The 25,556-nt window shown below is 36.8% G+C and overlaps 1 protein-coding gene across 6 annotated transcripts in view; it reads left to right on the forward strand.

The window, feature by feature from the left end:
• Window positions 1-4,826: 4,826 nt before the first annotated feature.
• sphkap (SPHK1 interactor, AKAP domain containing) overlaps window positions 4,827-25,556 on the forward strand; it is a 120,586-nt gene continuing 99,856 nt past the window's right edge. For 3 of the 6 annotated variants that reach the window (XM_058079039.1, XM_058079043.1, XM_058079045.1), the window contains exon 1: window positions 24,710-24,825. The gene's annotated coding sequence lies outside the window, so the exon portion shown is untranslated. Of the gene's footprint in view, window positions 4,963-6,300; window positions 6,431-14,357; window positions 14,433-15,797; window positions 15,931-24,683; window positions 24,826-25,556 lie in introns of those variants that run through there. The other 3 variants (XM_058079040.1, XM_058079041.1, XM_058079047.1) reach the window with 3 other exon arrangements.

Below are 25,556 nucleotides of genomic sequence, written 5' to 3' on the forward strand. Positions count from 1 at the left end.
TTTCTTAAGTTTTTATTATTATTATTATATTTATTTATTACTGATTGATTGATTTTCTTTATTCTTGATTTGTTTATTTATTTTTCATCTTATTTTGTGCAGAAAAATAAAAATTTATGTGTAAAAAATGTGTTACACATAAAACGTAAAATATGCTGACTGTTTTGATGATTTAGCCCAAATCATCAAAATGAAGCAACGTGAAAGATGACATTACATAAAATAGACACTCATTGCGATCATGCTCGGCTTAGCATGCTAATGTTAGCATTGCTAATAATAATAATAACTTTAGCATGATCGCAATTTAGCTCTTTTCATAAATGGAAACCCATATAAACAGTGCTATCATGCATAGGGTGTTAGCATGTTAGCGCTAGCATACTAATATTAGCATAGTTGCTATCATGCTTGGCTTAGCATGCTAATGTTAGCATTGCTAATAATAATAATAACTTTAGCATGATCGCATTTTAGCTCTTTTCATGAATCGAAACCCATATAAACTGTGCTATCATGCATCAGGTGTTAGCATGTTAGCGCTAGCATACTAGTATTAGCATAGTAGCAGTGTCGCAGCGCATTCTAAAAATATAATTATACAGTAATTACACAAGCATAAGAGGAAAAAGTTGAAAAACATACATTTTCAAGAAAAATAGCATCATTTTGGTAGCATTAAGTTGAAATATTCAAGAAAGAAGATATTTTGTAAAATGTAATATCCAAAACAATTGCATTTTTTTAATAAAAATTTTCAAAACATTAGGTCAAATTATTATGGGAATCAAGTCATCGTTACAAAATATCTACATGTATTATAGTTTACTATGTATATCTACATGTGTTGGTTTGCAAACTATTAACGTGACCGTGGCATCCTTAAATTTTTCAGTGGGTGGCCGTCTGTGGAAAAAGTTTGGACATTCCCTGGAGAGATGTTAATTTTCCTCCAGTTCATTTGTTAGCAGATTTGAGGCGCTGATGGACATTTTACACGTAACAACTGCGCCGTTTCAAGTGGTCTTGGTGCCCCGACTCTCTCGTAAACACAACTTCCTGGGGTTTTGTGAGCTTGTTTTAAGGGTGAAGTCTGACAGTTTAGTGAATTTTGTGAGGCTTTTACTCATTCCTGCCATTCCGTCTTTGTTTTTTAATCGTGTTGTTTGTGCGCCCTGTTCTCGTCTACCAGAACGAGACAGCCTTCTCTATTCAAAGTGGCCACATCAATAACTAAATAACTGCTCACTGCCTTTATTTCTGGCCATCATTTTGCACTTCAAAAGCAGCAAGAGAAATGGAGGCAAAATGGATGCTAAAGTGTTCGTGTTCGGTAAAGGAAAACACTGCCTTCTTCTGGGCAACCACTAGTACTGCAGACTCCAACAAACTTCAATTATTTTCTACACTGACATGAATGCCTCTTTTGCATGTGTCAATCCTCAATAAATACCATTATCTTTGAATATTTTTCATACAGCTCTAATTATTCCCCTATTGCCCAGATGCACTGCATTATGGGAAAATTTGTTAATAGTTTTTTCTACGTTAAACTCGTATTGGTACATGTTTTTTATATATATCATTTGGAGTGTTAGGTTGCTGTGTGATGAATTTAGGGTTCTTTGTAAGATGGTGAGTCAGACTATGATGTTGAGTATTGAGTACAATGGGTGAACAAGCTTGTTATGAGCTTTTTCATAGCTTGGAATATGAATCAATTTTTCAGTAAATATTTTTTAGTGCAAGGCATAAAACTAACAGAGTAAAAAAAAAAACTTATAATGTAGCAGCTGGACCATTACACCACCAGGGAATGATAGGTGAGTTGGTGAAAGCTCTATGCCTCACAGCAGCAAGGCACATCCTTAGTGCATTTGCTGTGAATGCGCCCCCTTGCACAAACGCCCCCTTCCCCCCCAGTGAGTTTAGGGTTCTTTGTAAGATGACACTGATGTTGAGTATTGACCTCCTGCAATTTACAATGGGTGAACAAGCTTGTTATGAGCTTTTTCATAGCTCAGAATTTACTCTAATATGAATCCCTTTTTTAGTAAATTATTTTTAGTGCAAAGCATCAAACTAACAGAGTAAAAAAGATATATATAATGTAGCAGCTGCACCATTACACCACCAGGGAGTGATAGGTGAGTAGGTGAAAGCGCTATGCCTCACGGCAGCAAGGCACATCCTTAGTGCATTTGCCGTGAATGCGCCCCCTTGCACAACCCCCCCCCCCCCCCCAGTGAATTTAGGGTTCTCTGTAAGATGACAAGGTGAGTCAGACTATGATGTTGAGTATTGACCTACAATTTACAATGTGTGAACAAGCTTGTTGTGACCTTTTTCGTAACTTGGAATTTACTCTAATATGAATCCATTTTTCAGTAAATTATATTTAGTGCAAAAAAAATTATAATGTAGCAGCTGTACCATTACACCACCAGGGAATGATAGGTGAGTAGGTGAAAGCTATATGCCTCACTGCAGCAAGGCACATCCTTTTGCCGTGAATGCGCCCCCTTGCTCAAAACGGGCCCCCCTTCAGCTCTCATGGATTGTGTTTCATTTTGTTGGTTTATGGCAAGTCTAATTTACAACTGGAGGTTAAATCATTTTAATAGCTCACTTAGTGACAAAATACAGTAGAGATAAAAAAAAAAAATCTGCATTAATATTAATTGTTAATAGTTTCTCTGGAGTCATCACAAAACAGTGACAACATTGTTGTACGTATGAAGTACCGTACATAATTTGACCACAATACCAGAGCTTTTATAACTTGCCCTCCCCGATACCTCTGTTTCTAACTGACCCACTTCTAGCATGAGCACAGGAGGGGGGGGCCCTGTGGACCCCAGAAAGAGGCCACCCCGTCAGCCTGTGTAGCCTGCTCCACTGAGGGTGAAGTCAGCTCTTAATACAATGGATCCAGCTGGCTGACCTCCCAGCCTAACTCGGCCTGGTCAGCTCTTAAGGTTCCAATGTGAATGAGAGCGGTGTTATTAATTTATTCGCTTATTCTTTTCCTCACGTTTACCCTGCGCAAAATGGGTTTAAGTCATATCAACCACGTTCTTTCCCCCTCAACACAAAACTAACTCTTATCAAGAAATAAACTGACTCAAAATGTCCAAACCTGGTTGGTGATGATAAAAATAAAAATGTGAAGAATGCAAAGCTAATGTTTATTGCAGAGCAAGATGCACTTTCACACAAAGTATTTCCTGTGATCATGACCAGACCCCTGCTCCTACATCCTGTTGTAGAAATTGGTCCCTGAAGCTTTCGCATGAGGTTAGATTCCTGTCATAATGAAATGTGGACTGGGGATAAAGACTCAAAGACTCACTCTCCTCCTGCAGCCACGCCGGAACTCACTTGCAATCACATACAGATGAGATGTGGGATGTTTAAGCTCAAGTCATGCCAGTAATACCCATGTCAACATTACAATGTTTCTGTGCATCTCCATAAAACATAAATCTGAGCAAAACTGGAACGAAAACTACACCTTTGAAGTGGCCAAAAACCACCATCAGTCTTGGCATATGCAAGACATGAGGACAGTAATCTCTTGTTTATCGTAGTTAATTAGTTACAGACCCAACCATGATAAGTGAATTGGGATAAGATAAAGCAGGGGTCTCAAACATGCGGCCCACGGGCCAAATGTGGCCCGCAGGACGCTAGTTTGAGGCCCACGCCTTGATATGAAAGTTTAATGTTGGAAGCTGGAAGATCCCATTTGCAGTCCATTAAGACACGGGATAATGTCCCTCTGATGTACTACTCCTTCCTGATCCTATCCATCCTGGTCACTCCCAATGACAACCTCAACATCCTCATCTCTGCTACCTCCAGCTCTGCTTCCTGTCTTTTCCTCAGTCTCTAGACCAGGGGACTCAAACACGCGGCCTGCGGGCCACACTAGTTTGAGGCCCCCGCCTTGATATGAAAGTTTAATGTTAGTGCGGCCCGCGCAAGTTTGATATGGATGCTGTATGGTATCATGTACCCAGAAAAAATTATTACGTTTGATTAATGTTCATGTTAAAGGTTAAATAACTGTTAATAGTTATCCTCCCTATCCGTGTGGAAGTGGTAAGTTTTTGGCTTTTTAAGTTGAAAGGAAATAACTTGAAGGCTACCGTTTAGGTCGCTAGCTCTCTAGTTTGCGAGTTAGCATGTGTTTCAAGACCCTGCAGTTGCGCAATATGTTGTAAATAAAAAAAGTGTAAATGTGACTATAGTCGTGTTTTGTCATGTCTACAGGGCTCTAATAATGCTTTGTTCATTTTAATCTGAAAAAAATAATTTGTCTACCCACCAACTATATGTGGTTTCTTAAGTTTTTATTATTTGCCGTTTTATTATTATTATTATTATTATTATATTTATTTATTACTGATTGATTTTCTTTATTCTTGATTTGTTTATTTATTTTTCATCTTATTTTGTGCAGAAAAATAAAAATTAAGATATTTGAGAACAGTGGAATGTTTTATCAGAGCTTTTCTTGTAGAAAATCGGAACCAAAGCACTGAAAAAGTTTGTATATTTTTCTGTTTTTAATAAATGAGTTTTTTTTTTTTGGAAAAACTGATGCGGCCCAGCCTTGCCCGGACCCTAGCTCCAGTGGCCCCCAGGTAAATTGAGTTTGAGACCCCTGGGATAAAGGATAGGATTGCTGACAGGTTTCGTTTTCCTTAGTTCGACTTCATTTCCTGTTTTGTGCTTTTATTTTGTATTTGTTTCCTGTTTTGTCACCACCTTAAACTGTGTTTACTTTCGTAGTGAGCGCTATCAGCGCAGCTGGGATTGAAGTGTAATCAAGCAGCACTGATTAGTTCAGTTTCGTTTTTTTATTCCAGTACTTTGTGTTTCTTGGTTGATCTTTATACTTCTAGACGGCAACTATGGCTTTATGGTGAATCCTCGCCCGTTTCCTGTGACGATTTGGTACTTTTATTAGTCCTATTTACTATACATCTAGTTCCTAGTTCCCTTGTGTGTGTATGTGCTACTTAGCGTGACTTATTAGCTAATTTCCGCCAAAATACTATCGCAAAAGCGTTCCTTGATTATAAATGTAGTGTTTAGGTAGTTACAGCATAGAACACCTGCTTTAATACCGTTTAAATACATTTTTTGCATGATTAGATACATTAATAACACGTGTGTTACCCAATTGGTAACGTTGCAGTAACATTACTGACACCTGGTGGCCAGTATAGAATACTACATATCAGAATTTGAATGTGACGTCTGAATTTTTTTTATTAATTTGTCCATTTTTTATGCTTAAGAGTTTAACTTAGGTAAACAAAGCATAATTTTCAAAACAGTATGATTTACGAATTTATTTTTGAAAAACTATATTAGCATTGGCTGCACAGCGCTGAAGTGGTTATTACACAGGCCACAAAGCTATGAAACCCGGGTTCAATTCCACCCTCGGCCATATCTGTGTGGAGTTTGCATGTTCTCCCCGTGCATGCGTGGGTTTTCTCCGGGTACTCCGGTTTCCTCCCGCATTCCAAAAACATGCTAGGTTAATTAGCGACTCCAAATTGTCCATAGCTATGAATGTGAGTGTGAATGGTTGTTTGTCTATATGTGCCCTGTGATTGGCTGGCCACCAGTCCAGGGTGTACCCCGCCTCTCGCCCGATGACAGCTGGGATAGGCTCCAGCACCCACCGTGACCCTCATGAGGATAAGTGGTAGAAAATGAATGAATGAATAAAATTAATAAATTTCTGGAGAGACTATAAATACAGGTTTTTGTGTTTTCAGGCACTAATTTTTAAGCAAGATGACTCAAGAGGTGTAATTTACTTTGCTTTTCACTGCATCTAATGGTTATATTCTGGTGCTATATTTCAGATATTCAATATCAATTTAATATGATTTGAGCATATGATTTTAAAAATGTTTACAATGTAATGTATGCATTAAAATAAAAATCTGTTAATGTGGTTTGTAAATACTGCATAATTTAGTACATTTTAATAAATATTTGAGTTTAATTTGCAAAATATATCAGTAATATATATTTATATCATATCAGTATTTTTAGTTTTTATTACAGCTAAACAATGTTTTTTGCTCAGTGTTTTTCCATAGGGTTTAATAGTGTTTGATGTAAAATTAACAACAATTTTCTGCAAATATTACATGAATTACATGAATAAAACGTGAAATAACAAAATAACCATATTGATTTTCCAAAAAAATTTAGCAAGTTTGACAAAATTCAAGTGGTGTCTGCAGCTGATGGTGTCTTTTTGTTTGATAGAACTCATTGGATCAACCAACACCCAGAACATTTGGGAAGGCCAAGGAACTCAGTGAAGATCTAAGAAGAAGTAGTGATGATATACACAAGTTGACACAGTCTTCTCTGGAGTGAAAGAGCTGAACTTGAGGTGAGAGAAAGATTTTTCCATGTCAAATTACAAATACATAGCTCTTCAGTACAGGGTTTTTAACAAAATAATAGCGTAATAGTGTGAGGGTTGTCACAGTGTGTCTTTTGATAATTACATTTTAGTAAAATGGAAAATGACTTTGTTTTAATATACAAAAGATTATTGAAAGTTGTTTTAATAATGAACAAGAGTAAAAAATGTGACAACCAACCCTGTTGTTTAATCATGATAACCTAAAAAGAGATTGAAGGACCAAATGTCCTCAAATTTTGTTTTCAGATTTAATTGATGTTTCTTTGACCGGCATGTTCTGCAACGAGTGTACGGTATTTACTTTATAACCAACCACAGGAAGCCAGTGAATAAAGACAGCAGGAATGAATGTGCTCATTATGGTGATAGAAAGAACACCATCTGAATATGTGACACAATTCATTCATCTGGTTGAACATCTTGCATTCAGATGTTGAGGACACATTTGGGTTGTTCACCTTTATTGTTGTCCGGCTGACTGGTCCAAAGAAGAAACACCCCAACCAAGTCTCTCCTGTCTCTAAACTCATTCTGTGTAAAAATAAGAGTAGTACACAGTAGACGTGGTTTGAAGTGGACATGATGTTCAATTGTTTGTCCACTAGATGGCAGGATAGCTCAGCTTTTAGCGGCATCGAGACATCTAAAGCCTAAAATGATTCATGGGGCTTTAAGATGACTTCTTATTTGTACTGGTTGTTTGTGTATATGTTAATATAGTAATATATATATATATAATATATAATAAATATATAATATAATATATTATATATAATATATTACATTAATATTAAAATATACATAAATATATATAATAATAATATAATAATAAACAATTTTAATAGTAATTATATAATAATTATAATTATATATCTATAATATATATTCCTTATATAATATAATATAATATTATATTAGTTTTTATAATATAATAATAATAATAATATATAATATAATATAATATTAATTATTATTTATTTTTAATTATTATATTATATTATATATTATTATTGTATTATAATATAATACATTTAGATAATATAATATTATATATAATATAATAATATTATATATAATATATAATATAATATATTTATTATATTATATTATATATAATTTCTATATTTTGTACTGTCATACTGTCTTGCACTGAAAATGGAGCTTCTGCAATTTCATTCTACTATATGACAAATATGATAAAATGACAATAAAAGGCATTCTGATTCTGATGTGCCCTGTGATTGGCTGGCCACCAGTCCAGGGTGTACCCCGCCTCTCGCCCGAAGACAGCTGGGATAGGCTCCAGCATATTCATGACCTTAGTGAGGATAAGCGGCATAGAAGATGGATGGATGTTATTACTAGAAAATAACGAGTGCCGCACTTTGACTACCCCTGTTCTAAAGTATTCTGGTGTCCATGCATACAAACCCAACTTTAATGTAGCCAGGGTACGAATATGAAGAATACTTTGGGGCTTTCTTGTTTTACCCTGAGGAGATTAGATAAGCTTGTCATAAGAATAAAAATGACTTTTATGCAAGTAACTTAGGACTCAATGTGGGAGATAAAATATGATGAATTCTGGATGGATAGTCTCAAACATTTGCATATTCATTTGCATATCTCCAAACAAAGAGGAAGTCACTGAGCATCAAACTCAAGATGATGGTAGTAGACCACAATCCAGTTGTGACTACAGGACATCCAATATGCGTGTATGTTAATAATGAGCTGGGATAATAATAATAATAATAATAATAATAATAATAATAATAATAATAATAATAATAATAATAATAATAATAATAATAATCAAGACTGCTGGGATAGGCTCCAGACCCTCATGAGGATAAGCGGTAGAGAATGAATAATAATAATAATAATAATAATAATAATAATAATAATAATAATAATAATAATAATAATAATAATAATAATAATAATAATAATAATAATAATAATAATAATAATAATAATGATCAGGAGTATAAGCGGTAGAGAATGAATAATAATAATAATAATAATAATATAATAATAATAATAATAATAATAATAATAATAATAATAATAATAATAATAATAATAATAATAATAATAATAATAATAATAATAATAATAATAATAATAATAATAATAATAATAATAATAATAATAAAGATAGCTGGGATAGGCTCCAGCACCCCCGCAACCCTCGTGCGGATAAGCGGTAGAGAATGAATAATAATAATAATAATAATCATCATCATCATAATCATAATCATAATCATAATCATAATCATAATCATAATCATAATCATGACCAGTAGAAAATTGATGTAGATACTGTCGAGAGAAATTCATACTGAACTCAAACTGAATTCATACTAAGAATGTCAAACACTTATAGATAAAACCAAAAAGCAAGACAGGAGCAATAATAAAAATAAGAAAAATAGAATAAGAATAAACACATGAAGGTAATAATCAAGGTGAGAATGAGCTAACATCAACATGGCTCCTTTCCACCGCTTTGCTCTCCAGCTCTCCATCAGAAGGAGAAGCATTATGGGTCATGACATTTCGTCATCGCCATCCGAAGCAGCAGGGGGCCGGCTGGTTTGAACCTGAAGTCGTGAAGCTCGTTGTGTTCTCTGGACGCCAGGAGATGGAGATTAGATCCCACCTTTAAAACGGGGCCGTCTTCACAGCACCGTGTTATCGTCTCATCTGCTGGGGTGTTCATGTGTACCTGCAAAGTAGGCTCTTGTTCTGTGATTTAAAGGGATCAGCCATCGAAATAGAGACAGGAATGGGAATGTAAAAATGGCTTTCATATTTGTTGTCAGTCATGGATGGACGGAATGATTACATGGAAGCAAAGCTCCGTGTGGCATCATTCCCATTGGAAAGAAGGCGTGTCACGCCTGGAAGAGCCGCTTTGGATGACGAGTTGACAGCTCGGGCTTTTAGCTCGACGGCTTGTACTGCTCCACTGTCATTTAGTAAAGATTGGTTGACCCGGAGGCTGCATGGTGGACGAGTGGTTAGCAAACAGGCCTCACAGCTAGGAGACCCGAGTTCAATTCCACCCTCGGCCATCTCTGTGTGGAGTTTGCATGTTCTCCCCGTGCATGCGTGGGTTTTCTCCGGGTACTCCGGTTTCCTCCCACATTCCAAAAACATGCTAGGTTAATTAGCGACTCCAAATTGACCATAGGTATGAATGTGAGTGTGAATGGTTGTTTGTCTATATGTGCCCTGTGATTGGCTGGCCACCAGTCCAGGGTGTACCCCGCCTCTCGCCTGAAGACAGCTGGGATAGGCTCCAGCACCCCCACGACCCCCGTGAGGATAAGCGGTAGAAAATGAATGAATGAATGGTTGACGCGGATTCCAATTATAAGTCAAGTCAACTTGCTAATTAGCTTGTTAAAATCTCGATGGAAGGCCGGCATGGCGGTCGAGTGGTTAGCGCACAGACCTCACAGCTAGGAGACCAGGGTTCAATTCCACCCTTGGCCATCTCTGTGTGGAGTTTGCATGTTCTCTGGGTTTTCTCCGGGTACTCCGGTTTCCTCCCACATTCCAAAAACATGCTAGGTTAATTGGCGACTCCAAATTGTCCATAGGTATGAATGTGAGTGTGAATGGTTGTTTGTCTATATGTGCCCTGTGATTGGCTGGCCACCAGTCCAGGGTGTACCCCGCCTCTCGCCCGAAGACAGCTGGGATAGGCCCCAGCACCCCTGTGACCCCTGGTGAAGATAAGCGGTAGAAAATGAGGTCTGCGCGCTAACCACTCGACCGCCGTGCAGCCCTACTCTGATTCAATGCTAAATAATATTCGATTAGTAATAAATAACCATTTGTGGCTAAACAGGAAGTTGGCCATCATGTACCACATGTGCAAAGGTTTGACTTGATGTGGTTTTAAACATTTTAAGTATCTAAATGCATAAAAAAAGAATCTCTCCAAGGAGGTCATGTGTCCTCTCACCAGGAAGTCAAATCTGTTGGGCCATAATGAGCGACCTTGTCTTAATCCTTTATTCAAGGGTGTCTGTGTGTTTGTGTGTGTGTGTGTGTGTGATTGCAAACATGTTTATGTAGTTCCTGGACCATCTCCTTCGGGTTATCTCGACTGTCAACATGTCACACCGCACCCTAGTGTGCTGCTCTCTGGGAGGCTTGTTGGTAGTGGCGGCGGGGGGGGGTATTTATAAAAGCTGCAGAAATGACTTTGAAACGCTAAACGAAAGACACCCACTGATGGATTTTTGTACTCTCTGAGAATAGTCTGACGTACCTTTACATATTATGAAAGAAAATCAAATTATTGGGTTAGTCCCTTATGGTATGGAATTGTACCCCAAGGCCATGAAATGGTTCTTTTTTCCATTTATTTATCCAAAATTGAGCTTTTTTAGGACAACCGTCCATCACAAGGGAAGTCATGACTTCCTACAATCCTCCAAACGTGTTTGTTTGACTGGTGACAGTACCCCGATGTACCCCGCCTCTCTTCTGAAATCAGCTGGGATAGGCTCGAGCTCACCAGTGACCTTCATGAGGACAAGCGGCATGATGGAAAATGAATGGAAAAATAACGTTAAGTGTGGGGATGAAATCCAACCCCCAAATCATTATCCATGAAAGGTCTTGTTGTTGCCCTCTTTTGGCAAGATTGGAATCCGTCGGTCAGAGCACAGCATGGTTACATTAGAATCAGAATCAGAATCAGAATTGCCTTTTTTGTCATTTTATTGCATACAACACAATTTTTAAATTTTTAAATTTTTAAATTTTTAAATTTTTAAATTTTTAAATTTTTAAATTTTTAAATTTTTAAATTTTTAAATTTTTAAATTTTTAAATTTTTAAATTTTTAAATTTTTAAATTTTTAAATTTTTAAATTTTTAAATTTTTAAATTTTTAAAAAGCCATGCCTCTCGGTACTGGCCATTTTTTTAATGATTTTGACATTATTTTCAAGGCACACAGAATATTGTGTTTTTGGACTGTATAAAATGTTATATAACAAAAGAAAAAATACTCGTCTTTCAACTGAAAAAAAAAGTTAATTTCTAACTTCCGTTCTTTAGTAATCAGCAGTAGAACATAGCTAAGTTTTAGGAAAATATAATTCATACAAATTTCCCTTCAATGTGTAACGTCCTTGGTGCAATGGCGAGATGCCTTTTCACTTAGTTGTTACACAGCATGTATTTCTATGGAAAAGATACATGCTGAGCTCTTCCACCTTGTGACCATTTCTTCAGCCAAAACGCACCAAACATGCTCATCATCACCTCTTGGTGCTTCTGGTGAAAAAAAATGTAAAAGGCGGACACATCCGTCTTTGGAAGTGAGCGGTCTGGTTAAAAAAAAACAAAAAAAAAAAACTGACATTTGTTCCACAGGAAATAATGAATTGTTGATGCAGGCGTCCCGCACAGCCTGCCCAGACAGGCCCAATGGAGTTTCTCACCTTCCTTATCAAATTGATCTTTTTGGCCCTGCGGCGGGTTACTTAGCGGTCACACTTAATTAAACAAATGCACTGAGAGCGAGTCAGCAGCACGTAGGGTGCTTTGTTTGGGCACCCGATTTCTCACAACAATACAAGGCAACGATACTCATCTGTTAGGTGCAATATTGACCAAAACCAAATTGAAATGAAAACCAAATCATGAAAACTGGAGCGTACAGAAGTGAGGTTCCTGTCAGATTTATACAATAAATGTACATTCACAGGAATTCTGCTGGCAAATTGTAATGGTAATGGTAATGGTTTTATTTAATTTGAACATGCATCAGATTACAATTGAGTGCATCCCATAATCAGTTCCCAGTTCCACATGTCCAAAAGGAGTAGAAAGAAGCAAAGCTTATTAAATCCTACCCCTCCATCTGGTACTTTTACAATCAGTAACTGTTACATTTGTTCACTTCCTGCTTTCCTAATACAGTTAAATTTTAAATTTTAAATTTTAAATTTTAAATTTTAAATTTTAAATTTTAAATTTTAAATTTTAAATTTTAAATTTTAAATTTTAAATTTTAAATTTTAAATTTTAAATTTTAAATTTTAAATTTTAAATTTTACTATATTAGGAAAGCAGGAAGTGAACAAATGTAACAGTTACTGATGGTAAAAAAAATTAATTTTTAATTTTTAATTTTTAATTTTTAATTTTTAATTTTTAATTTTTAATTTTTAATTTTTAATTTTTAATTTTTAATTTTTAATTTTTAATTTTTAATTTTTAATTTTTAATTTTTAATTTTTAATTTTTTTTTAATTTAAATGGCCCCACAAATTGTGTTGTTGGAATCTTGGAGTCTAAAGTTCTGGTCTGGTCTGCTGAGGCTGTCAGTGCGCCTCTTGACATTTCGTCCTTGGCCCCATCCCCAGGTACCACAGCTCACTCAACACATGAATAAATAAGGCATGCAGAAGCAGACAATGACAGGAGAAGTAGATGTACTACTTGACTTTCTAACAAATTGACTTTTTCTCATGAATGATAATGTCTTTGTGGGTCATTTAAACCAGGGGTGTCAAACACAGGGCCAAGCGAGACACTGCGGGTTTTCTTTCTCGCCGGTCACCAAAGCAGGTGATTTTAACGATCAACATCACCTTTAATTTGAGGCGAGGAGCTCATCAATGAAAGAGAAAACCTGCAGTGCTTCGGCCCTCCATTGACATGTCATTGAAATTATACAGTCAAAGACATCTCATTGATGCATTCAAGGACATGTCGTATTCTACACTGGTCACTCTGTACCATTAATTTTACTGTCATGTCAGAGACACACAAACACCAGACTTGATTGGCGGACTTTTATGCAGGATTAAATTATATTCGCAAAAAATGCGACTTATACTCCAGTGCGACTTATGTACGTATGTTTTTTTGTTTTTTTAACCTAATTATGCATTTCTGGCCTTGTGCGACTTATAGTCCTGAAAATACGGTAATTTTGTAAAAAGGTGAAAAAATATTATTTAGTATCAATAATATCAACATTTTACATTACATTTTGTGTACATTAAAGTTGTCATTCCATCATATGTTGGAGGAAGAAAATAGACTTTGCACTTTGAAATTTGCCGTTTCACAGGTTTTTGGAAAATATATTAATAAAAAAATCATGCTGCCTTGGTTCAGTATGGCCTGTTACTATTCAAAAATATGCATATTTGAGCAGATGTTGTTATATTGGATATTTAGAACTGTAATATAAGTACTGTATGAGACAAAAGATGCATTCAAAGACATGAATGTAGTATTCTACACTGGTCACTCTGTGTCATTAATTTTACTGTCATGTCAGAGACACACAAACACCAGACTTGATTGGCGGACTTTTATGCAGGATTAAATTATATACAATAACCCCCAATAAAAGGCTCTAATAGAAACAGAGGCTACTATTGTGGTCTTTACCCACGCAAATCTGAAACATAGACCTGGTCAGGCGTGTCGAGTCAGTCCGTTCACTCATGTTCACCTTCGTTCTGACTCAACAGTGCAACAACACGTGATGACGAGTGGTGTGTCGGTCATGAACGAACGGGTTAAAAGAAGTAGTTCTTTTTTGTGAACGGAATTGAACGAGGTCACCGACAGTGTCGGTCAATCTGTTGGTGTCGGTCTTTCAGTCAGCAAGCACACAGACCATTCATCCATCCATCCCTCCCTCCCAACCAACCAACCAACCAACCAACCAACCCAACCAACCCAACCAATCCAACCAACCAACCAAACCAACCAACCAACCACTCTCTCTCTCTCAGAGTTAGCATGTCACGGCCTATAGCACACTTGTAGCAGTAACTTGCTTCTGACTCAAAACTTCCTCTCACGGTATATACTAGACTTCCCTTGCTCTTCCAATCAGCAATCAGAGCTGCAAGTATGAGGCTGAAGATGCAGATGCGGCTCCAGAACCGCAGGTTGCCAACCCGTGCAGTGGGTAAGTTGAGTTACAAATCCCGGTTATGCAAACATTCAGTTGCAGAGTTATTATATTGTAACATGCTGACATGAATATCAGTGTCATAACCTTAGTTTTCCTGGACAGCCTTTGGCCAACTTGATGCTTTTACCAGTCGTGGATTTTATATTTTCTTCCTCTCCTCCTGACCTTTCAATTTGATTACATCACAATTCCTCATGAGTGCTGTGACATTTCCTTGCCTACACTTGGGGTTCATTACAGACCTCATGGGTACAAACCTCAACACCTGCAAGTTCAGAGGCAAAAGCAGGTGGTGATGGTGGTGTTGTTCTTATGTTTATTTGCTTATGTTTATTATGTTTATTCACTCTATGTTATAATGCTTTTTCTTCTACCTGTTTGTTCGTCTAGTTCAGGAGTGTCCAAACATTTTCCACATACTGAAAATGCAGGGGGTTAAACATTTTTGAGATTTGTATCTACCGTATTTTCCGGACTATAAGTCACTTTTTTTTAATAGGTTGGCTGTTCCTGTGACTTATACTCCAGAGCGACTTATAAATGAAAAAAGTGTTTATGTTACATAAACACTGGACACCTTTTCTGTTCATGTTTATTTTTTGTGTAGCTGAATAACCATTGTGTTAGCATATCTTACACCTATTCTCTATTCTATTATTGTTAGAATTTTATAGTTTATAAAATAAATTACCCGCCAAAAATCCAACTTATACTCCAGTGCGACTTATGTATTTTTTTGTTTGTTTTTTTTGTCACGTAGCGAAATACGAAGTGATATGACCATACAATGACATAATGGGTGGCGACCAGTCCAGGGTGTACCCCGCCTCTCGCCCGAAGACAGCTGGGATAGGCTCCAGCACACCCACGACCCTCGTGAGGAAAAAGCGGTAGAAAATGAATGAATGAATGTTCATATCCTGCTTTCCTAATGTAGTTTAATTTTTCTATTGTTTTAAAATTTAAAATTTAAAATTTAAAATTTTTGTTTTTCACGTACCAAAGTACGTGGTGATATGATATGAGGTGACTCTGGTATGAAAGTTCAAATCCCATGTATGCAGTGTGGACTAGAGAAAAACCAAAAAAAAACCACAGTAATTTTATAAAAAAAGTTTTATAAAAATGCAACTTATACTCCAGTGCGACTTATGTATGTTTGTTTTTTTTTACCTAATTATGCATTTCTGTCCTTGTCCGACTTATACTCCAGAGCAACTTATAGTCCAGAAAATACGGTAATTTTGTAAAAAAGTGAAAAAAAACTTTTTTTTTCTTGTTATTTAGTATCAATAGTATCGACATTTCAATTTCTTCTCTTTACATTTACATTTATTTTCTACTGCGTATCCTCACAAGGGTTGCGGAGGGTGCTGGAGCCTATCCCAGCTGTCTTCGAGCGACACGCAGATAGTCCCGCCCTGCAAAAGGAACGGTGAACTGACTCTCCAGCCAACCAAAAAAAGCATTTGCAACTGAACGGACTGAACAGGTATTTCACAAAAAAAGAACTGGTTCTTTTGACCCGTTCGTTCGTGACTGACACACCACCCTTTTATAGTAACACACATGAGTAAAAGTCTTATTTATGTTTTTATTGGTTTATATTATGCCAACTATATCGAGGAAAATGTGTTTAGAAGGCTGTAATAATGTTATAAACCATATTTAGAAGGTCATAAACAGGTTACTCTAACTACAAAAATATTCTATTTATAATTATGGATTCCTACTTTGCAGAAATTCACTTATCACTGTTGGGTCAATGAACTGAGGGATGTGAGGAATAATCCTGCTGCCCTCATATGACATTTCAGTCTAAAGCAAACACTCTTGTGTTTAGGGATAAGGATTTTACACTTCCCTCCAAAAGTAGACCAGAGGCTCCACTTCTTTGGCGCCCTATGTTGTCCTGATAAGGGGATGAAATGGGAGAAGGGATACAAACATGTCTGGGGAGAAAAAACTTGAGCTTCTTCACAAACATTCCCGCATGTTTGAAATACTCACACTCATTTAGCCGAGTCCTTTAGTGTTGAGAAAGTCAAAACGTTAAAGTTCCTACTTTGCCTGCAGTCTCGAAAGCGTCGTGGTGATCCCTCGCTCATCCTTGCCGGTAGAGCAGTGAAAAATCGTGCATAGCTGCCGGCTTCGAAGGAAAGATAGCAAAGTGTGGTGGAAAGAGATATGCAAAAACATCCGAGAGCTAATATTAATAAACGTTGAGACGTGTCCCCCAGGATGTAATTCACATGATTGTGAAAAAAAGGTATTCAAATCAGGTGAACCTCAACGAAGAAGACATCATGTCCTGTCACTTTCATCCCAAAGCAATGCTTTTCTTCATGAAGTTGATAGCTTGATAAATATATTCAATAATTGAACACATGGCCATGGATATTGTCCTTTTAGACAAGCTAATGTAATGGTAATGGTAATGGTTTTATTTCATTTGAACATCAGATTATAATTGAGTGCATCCCATAATCAGTTCCCAGTTCCACATGTCCAAAAGGAGTAGGAAGAAGCAAAGCTTATTAAATCCTACCCCTCCATCTGGTACTTTTACAATCAGTAACTGTTACATTTGTTCACTTCCTGCTTTCCTAATATAGTTTAAGTTTTTTTCGTTTGTTTTTTTTGTCACGTAGCAAAATACGAGGTGATATGACCATACAATGACATAATGGGTGGTCATATCACCTCATACTTGCGTTCACCCCGTGTATGTGTGGGTTTTTTCCGGGTACTCCGGCTTCCTCCCACATTCCAAAAACATGCTAGGTTAGTTGGCGACTCCAAATTGTCCATTGGTATGAATGTGAGTGTGAATGGTTGTTTGTCTTTATGTGCCCTGTGATTGGCTGGTGACCAGTCCAGGGTGTACCCGAAGACAGCTGGGATAGGCTCCAACAAAATGTTGTTGTTTTTTGTTCACTTCCTGCTTTCCTAATATAGTTTAATTTTTTAATTTTTATTTTTTAATTTTTAGTTTTTTATTTTTAGTAAAATTTTAAATTTTAAATTTTAAATTTTAAATTTTACATTTTACATTTTACATTTTACATTTTACATTTTACATTTTACATTTTACATTTTACATTTTACATTTTACATTTTACATTTTACATTTTAAATTTTACATTTAAAATTTTACATTTTAAATTTTACATTTTAAAGGTAGGCAAATTTTTTTTTGTCACGTACCAAAGTACATGGTGATATGATACGAGGTGACTCTAGATGAAGGTTCAAATCCCATGTATGCAGTGTGGACTAGAGAAAAACAAAAACCAAAGAAAAACACAGTAGCTCCTTTGATAAAACTCCACTAAACCATCCAGCAATCCTACTTTTGGTCCTTTGCACAGTTTATTTGATTACGGGCCATCTTGTTGACAGCAAACTTTATTTATACACTGCATCACAGACCACTGGAGATAACATGTGACCTGGCAGTCACTCTGAAAGAAACCAATAAAAAAAAAAACAGGCCCGAACTGATGGGTTAATGACAAGCATCGGTGACTCCTCTCTGCAGCAGTTCTTTACCGTGGAACTGTGAACCAAAACAGACTTTAGTCCAAAGTTCATTGGCTCTTGTACTGCAGGTAAACCTGATGCCAGGAAGCCACTCATGAGCATCTCACCTGCTTATTATTATTATTATTATTTACTGTTTTGCAGTCACTCCGCTGGAGCCTGTCCCGGCTGACTTAGGGCAAGAGGCGGGGTACACACTAGACAGGACCCCCACCCCGTCCAAAATTCTGGTAATTCTAGAGTGTCTAGAATGTTATTTAGAAGGGCATAAACAGCTTTTTTATGCTCTATATTCACACATTTATATATATGTATACACATTTATAATGCCACCGGATGCTAACGCTAAGATCGCAATGAAGGAACTGCATGTAGCCATTAGCAAACAGCAAACAAGACACCCGGAGGCTGCTTTTATTGTTGCGGGTGACTTTAATCACTCCAACCTGAAGACAGTCTGCAACTCTGCCCCCCATTGCCCACCCCTTCCACTACTTACATCCCCCCGCTGATCTATGCCCCTTCCATGACTTCATTGCACTATTGTACTATTGCACTATTGTACATGTTACTATCTTGTTGATTCATTGATCATACTGTTTATAATTTATATAATCTGCAATAACCATACTCTAGTCACTTCACTGCAATACTGTACATATTACTGTTATTATATATTGTCATATCCATACTGTTTATAATCTGTATAATCTACAATAGCCATATTATAGTCATTTATATCCCTGTACATATTCTCACTGTATCATAGTCATAGCCTGTATAGTTTTATTTACATAGATCTGTCCATACTTACTACTAATGTACTTAAAATAAAATAAAATTGCACTTCTGGTTGGATGCTAACTGCATTTTGTTGCCCTGTACCAGTGACATGAGCAATAACAATAAAGTTGAATCTAATCTAATCTAATCTAATCTAATAAAAAGGAAGGAATCCTACTTTGTGGAAATTCACTTGGGTGTAGAACCAATTAACCGTGTTAATCCAGGGATTACTGTATTGCTGGAACATGTCCAACTACCAACTACAGTGTTCTTCCTAATTTCCCAGTTCTTTGAACAGAAATATGTATCTTGTTGTTGCCTTCTATGACAACTCTTAATTCCTGTTCAAGCACAGCAAAGGATTGTCTTGCTTCCTTACACACACATACACACACACACACACACACACACACACACACACACTCTCCTTTGTACATGCTGCCAGAACCCAAATTACATCTATGTACTCTTCAGGGGTCTTTGCAATACATTTCAACTGACCGCAATTATTGATTTTCTTACATGCCATGTAAGAATTCTACTGTCATTCATTTAAAGAGGCTATTTAAGAAAGCCAATTATTTGATTTCTTTAACCAGATACAAAGTCATCACAATGCATTAAAGTACAGCTGAGCTACTAATGAACTCCATTATAAACAATACAAACTCTTTGTTTCAAAATCAACAGAAAACAACAGATGGAATGATACAGTACTCTACAAGAAGCAATGAAGTCTGTAAAATTAAATAACAAAAATCAAAGAATTGTTACAACTATAATGATGAAAATGGTAATATTAATGATGATTATAATAATAGTGATAATAATAACAATAATAATGGTAATAATGATAAAGATTATAACAATAATGATAATAATGATAATAACAATAATAATATTACAATGATAATAATAACAGGGGAAAAGAGCATGAACATGATTATATCTTGCAAAAAAGGGGAAGGCATTTATAAGCTTTTGCGTCAGCCAAAAACATGCTAGGTTAATTGTCCATAGGTATGAATGTGAGTGTGAATGGTTGTTTGTCTATATGTGCCCTGTGATTGGCTGGCGACCAGTCCAGGGTGTACCTCGCCTCTCGCCCAAAGACAGCTGGGGATAGGCTCCAACAAAATGTTACATTTGTTCACTTCCTGCTTTCCTATTATCGTTTTAAATGTTTTAATTTTATTTTTTATTATATTAATATTACCATTTTCACCATTATAGTTGTAACAAAATTTAAAATTTAAAATTGATTGATGTAAGAAATGCACTGTAATGTTTCACATATTTGCCCAAATAAAATAAAATAATATATATATATATATATATATATAAAAAATATATATATATATATGATTGAAGGAATGGGTGTAACATTTTGTTGACCATATTCATACCACTGAACAGCACAAAGTCACAAAAGGTGTCAAAGCACACAACATAGTGTGAAGCCCTGCTGGACACTTTCAGCCTGGTTGGGACCTGAAATGCTCAGTGGTAACAACACTCAAGTCATCTCCTTGCACCCTTGACCCAATACTAACCTCAAGTGTTTTAACTCGACGCCTGGAGGACGTCATTGTATCTTTTATTCACTCAACCGAGCGAGGCGTATTCCCCGTGGTATTGATAAGAGGTTTTATGTTATACTCAGCATAGCACAGATATGATCAAATAAACACAATAAACTGCTTATCCTCATTAGAGGACCTCACAGGGGTATGAAACAATAGCAAGTTTTGGGGTGTTTGGAGTATTTCCACAGCAAGAAGACCATCGAGAGTTTCTGGTCTTGGATAAAAAAGAGCCTACCACCAGCTGAGACCTGGTTTTTAATACTCTGGCTATTTTGTCTCAGGCTGCCATGACACCGATGTAGGTTATGTTGTTGAAGTGATGCTACAAGCTACCAGTGTACTGCTAAAAAAGCAATATTTCTTTCAAAGGTCAAATGTTGGCTCAGGTATCATATAAGGAAATCTTACATGCACTAATTCAAAAATGAAATAACCGGAATGACTGGGAATGAAATGTTTACAAAAGTTAGCTTTTTTTTTGGATTTGGTGTTCAGGCTGCATGGCGGTTGAGGGGTTAGCGCGCAGACCTCACAGCTAGGAGACTCGAGTTCAATCCCTCTCTCGTGGAGTTTGCATGTTCTCCCCGTGCATGCGTGGGTTTTCTCCGGGTACTCCGGTTTCCTCCCACATTCCAAAAACATGCTAGGTTAATTGGCGACTCCAAATTTGTTCACTTCCTGCTTTCCTAATATAGTTTATTTTTTTAATTGTTAAATTTTTTAATTTTATTTTTTTTTTTAAATAATTTTTAATTTTTAATTTTTAATTTTTAATTTTTAATTTTTAATTTTTAATTTTTAATTTTTAATTTTTAATTTTTAATTTTTAATTTTTAATTTTTAATTTTTAATTTTTAATTTTTAATTTTTAATTATGATTATCACCCCCGTGACCCTCGCGAGGAAAAGCAGTTTTTGCATGTGTAGCTTGTTTTTGGAATGTGGGAGGAAACCGGAGTACCCGGAGGAAACCCACTCATGCACAAGGAGAACATGCAAACTCCACACAGAGATGGCCGAGGGTGGAATTGAACCCGAGTCTCCTAGCTGCGAGGTCTACGCTATATCATAAATTGTGCAAGTGATTTATTTATTAAATTTCCTAACATTTTAAGTCAGCTGGAAATTATATATGCAGATTTTTGCACGGCATTAAAACAGAAAGTCCTTCACATTTGAAATGTCATCTTCTTGGCGTTGGCCCCTGTCATTAGCATCAGGAGCATCGCTGTATCTCATTTGACTGCAATCAGTTTTTGTGCGCTCCGACAGCATGCAGCACGGAGACAATATTTTGTTTTTGATTACATTACTTTAACTCTTTGCAAATGAAGACCGCACTTTAATCAACAGCTAGCGCTGCATGGCGCTCTCGAACCCCAGCTGCTGTCAGCATATGTGGCAGTTGCACATAGCTTGGGGTTATCTGCAGTGTGTGTGGATGTGGTTAAGCCTACTCAAACACAATGTTTCTACGCAGGAGCACAACTTCCTGCTTTCTGAGGGCATGCAGACACATTACAGACGCCATGTTAATTTAAAACATAGCAAAAAATAGAAAATAATAGTACAGTAATCCATCATTTAATGAGGTTCATAGGTTCCAGACCCCACCGTGATAAGTGATTTTGCTGGAATTATTAAGTGATTTTTTTTTATTATAAATGAATTTGCTGGAATTAAGTGATTTTTTTTTATTATAAGTGATTTTGGGGAATTATTGTTATTGTGTATATTGTGATAGCATTCGCACCCGCAATAACAGCTTGATTCCTGTGTGTTATCTCACCAAATATTCCAATAACATTACTGACACCTTGTGAATACTACATAGCATCACCTTTTTGAATGCATCTTCTGAATGCCTTATATTTTTTATTTTAGTCCATTTATTAATTTTCTACCGCTTATCCTCACGAGGGTCGCGGGCATGCTGGAGCCTATCCCAGCTGTCTTCGGACCCTGGACTGGTGGCCAGCCAATCACCAGGGTCGTGGTTGTGCTGGAGCCTATCCCAGTTGTCGGGCAAGAGGCAGGGTACACACTGGACTGGTGGCCAGCCAATCATAGGGCACATATAGACAAACAACCATTCACACTCACATTCATACCTATGGACAATTTGGAGTCGCTAATTAACCTAGCATGTTTTTGGAATGTGGGAGAACATGCAAACTCCACACAGAGATGTGAGAGCGGGGAATCGAACTTTGGTCTCCTAGCTGTGTGGCCTGCATAGTAACCACTCATCCACCGTGCAGCTTTAGTCCACTTATCCATGCTTAATTTAGGCAAAAATAAATATGTAACGTTAAATTGGCATATTTTTTACTTTTTACTATTTTATCATGAACCATGACACAGTAAAGTAAACATTCATTAATTCATTTTCTACCGCTTTTCCTCAAAAGGGTCGGGGGCATGCTGGAGCCTATCCCAGCTGTCTTGGGGCGAGAGGCGGGGTACACCCTGGACTGGTGGCCAGCCAATCATAGGGCACATATAGACAAACAACCATTCACACTCACATTCATACCTATGGACAATTTGGAGTCGCCAATTAACCTAGCATGTTTTTGGAATGTGGGAGGAAACCGGAGTACCCGGAGAAAACCCACGCAAGCACGGGTAGAACATACAAAATCCACAAAGAGATGTGGGGAGAGAGTGGGGAATCGAACGTGGGTCTCCTAGCTGTGTGGCCTGTGTGGTAACCACTCAACCACCGTACAGCTTTAGTCCACTTAGCCATGCTTAATTTAGGCAAAAATAAATATGAAACGTTAAATTGGCATTTTTTTTTACTTTTTACTATTTTACCACAAACCGTGACACAGTAAAGTAAACATAAATGGTTGTAAAAATCATAGTATGTCAAACAAGCATGTTTGTTGTTGTTTTTTTTATTAATCATATCAGACTAAATGTGTCAAAATTGTATTAAATATTCCATCTATCTATTTTCTATGCCGCTTATCCTCATTAGGGTTATGCTGGAGCCTATCCCAGCTGTCTTTGGGTGTACGAAATATTGTATAATACTGTAAAAAAAATCATCATAACATCTCAAGTCTCAACATTATTATTGTTATTATTATGTAAATTGCTGATTAGAAGACTATTCCTAGAAGCTCCTCTCGCTTGAGTGATAGTCCTTTTAAGAGCTCACCATACAGCCTACTAATCTGCTTACCGTGGATAGCCGTGATGCATGTGAGACTAAGAGTTCATTAGCAATAAAGGCCCCGGAAATAGAAAACTGAAGGTATTTTGTATATCCTGAAGACGCAAATACTTCAATACCGATCAATTTTTGAGTACTGCAACACCATTGCAAAAGAATACCAACCCAGTAAACGAGCTTTCACAGCATTTATTTTGTAAAAAACTTCTATCAAGGTGGCTACGTACGGTATGTACATGTACATACAGCAGGGGTCTCAAACACGCGGCCCGCGGGCCAAATGTGGCCCACAGGACACTAGTTTGAGGCCCCCGCCTTGATATGAAAGTTTAATGTTAGTGCGGCCCGCGCAAGTTTGATATGGATGCTGTATGGTATCATGTACCCATAAAAAAATTATTACGTTTGATTAATGTTCATGTTCAAGGTTAAATAACTGTTAATAGTTATCCTCCCTATCCGTGTGGAAGTGGTAAGTTTTTGGCTATTTAAGTTTAAAGGAAATAACTCGAAGGCTACCGTTTAGGTCGCTAGCTCTCTAGTTTGCGAGTTAGCATGTGTCTCAAGACAGTTGCAGTTGCGCAATATGTTGTAAATAAAAAGAGTATAAATGTGACTATAGTCGTGTTTTGTCATGTCTACAGGGCTCTAATAATGCTTTGTTCATTTTAATATGAAAAAATAATTTGTCTACCCACCAACTATATGTGGTTTCTTAAGTTTTTATTATTTGCTGTTTTATTATTATTATTATTATTATTATTATATTTATTTATTACTTTTATTACTTTTTTCATCTTATTTTGTATAGAAAAATAAAAAGTAAGATATTTGAGAACAGTGGAATGTTTTATCTGAGCTTTTCTTGTAGAAAATTGGAACCAAAGCTTTTTAAAGTTTTTTAATTTTTTTGTTTTTAATAAATGCCTTTTTTTTATTTTTTGGAAAACCTGATGGTCCAGTGGCCCCCAAGTAAATTGAGTTTGAGACCCCCCTGACATACAGTATAAGGTCCTAGTATTTGATTAATGCTATATAATGGCCACTTTAAGAAAACAGTGTACTGACACACCAACAGTGGTACATGCGACCTACTCTCTAGTGATCCGTTGCTGCTTAGCACCCTACGCAGCAGGGATTAGGAGACAAGGAGACATGCACACAAACATACATGTACACACAAGCCCTACTAGTGACCTGGACCCCGAGTCAAAGGGATGTAGGAGCATTCGAAGCGACAGGTGAACAGGAACAGGAAGAGGTTACTAAAAAACCTTTGTGATTGTCGGTGAGTAAGAACATGCTACATATGGTTAATAGAGTCGATGTTATACTTGTGGGTGTTTTATTAGCTTGTCATCTTTTGTCAAAGGGTTAACAAACATATAGCCGCCATTGTACTCGTTGTGTTTTCCGGGGCCTTCGCTAATTGAATGAGCTGACACACAAGAGTGTATTAAATATCTCTATGGTGGATGACTGCTCAAATCGTTCAGCACAAAGAGGAATTATAGGCAGGGTAACTGGATTAGAGTCAGGTGGTGTAGCCGGTTTCTGCAGCATCACAGGAGGAAACGCTTGCTTTGTGTTGTTTTTTTGTTTTTCTTTTAATTTGATAGAAATATCACTTCATCAGTTATACAACACTGCATCACTGCAACCTTCTTAGCTTTGTGGACGTTGTCGTTCTGTAGCAAATGTTGTCAGTATCTGGCAAGTTGGTGGTTATCATTAAGAACCGACAGGAGCGGTTCGCATGAATAGCCACGTATCCATGGACCCAAATATTCCAATTCCATTCGGGTTATTTGCTCAAACGGAAAGAATCTAACCTTTGTATACACCTCATTCTGAAAGAAAAGTGCCAATCCGATGGAAGCCGCATGATAGAGTTTGAACCGAAAGACCATGACAACCAATCGGACGAAAGCAACAATGGCCACGTATACATGGACCCAAATATTCCAATTCCATTCAGGTTATTTGCTTAAACGGAAAGAATCTAACCTTTGTATACAC

This window comes from Doryrhamphus excisus, chromosome 8, assembly GCF_030265055.1.
Source record: "Doryrhamphus excisus isolate RoL2022-K1 chromosome 8, RoL_Dexc_1.0, whole genome shotgun sequence".
Taxonomy (NCBI): domain Eukaryota; kingdom Metazoa; phylum Chordata; class Actinopteri; order Syngnathiformes; family Syngnathidae; genus Doryrhamphus; species Doryrhamphus excisus.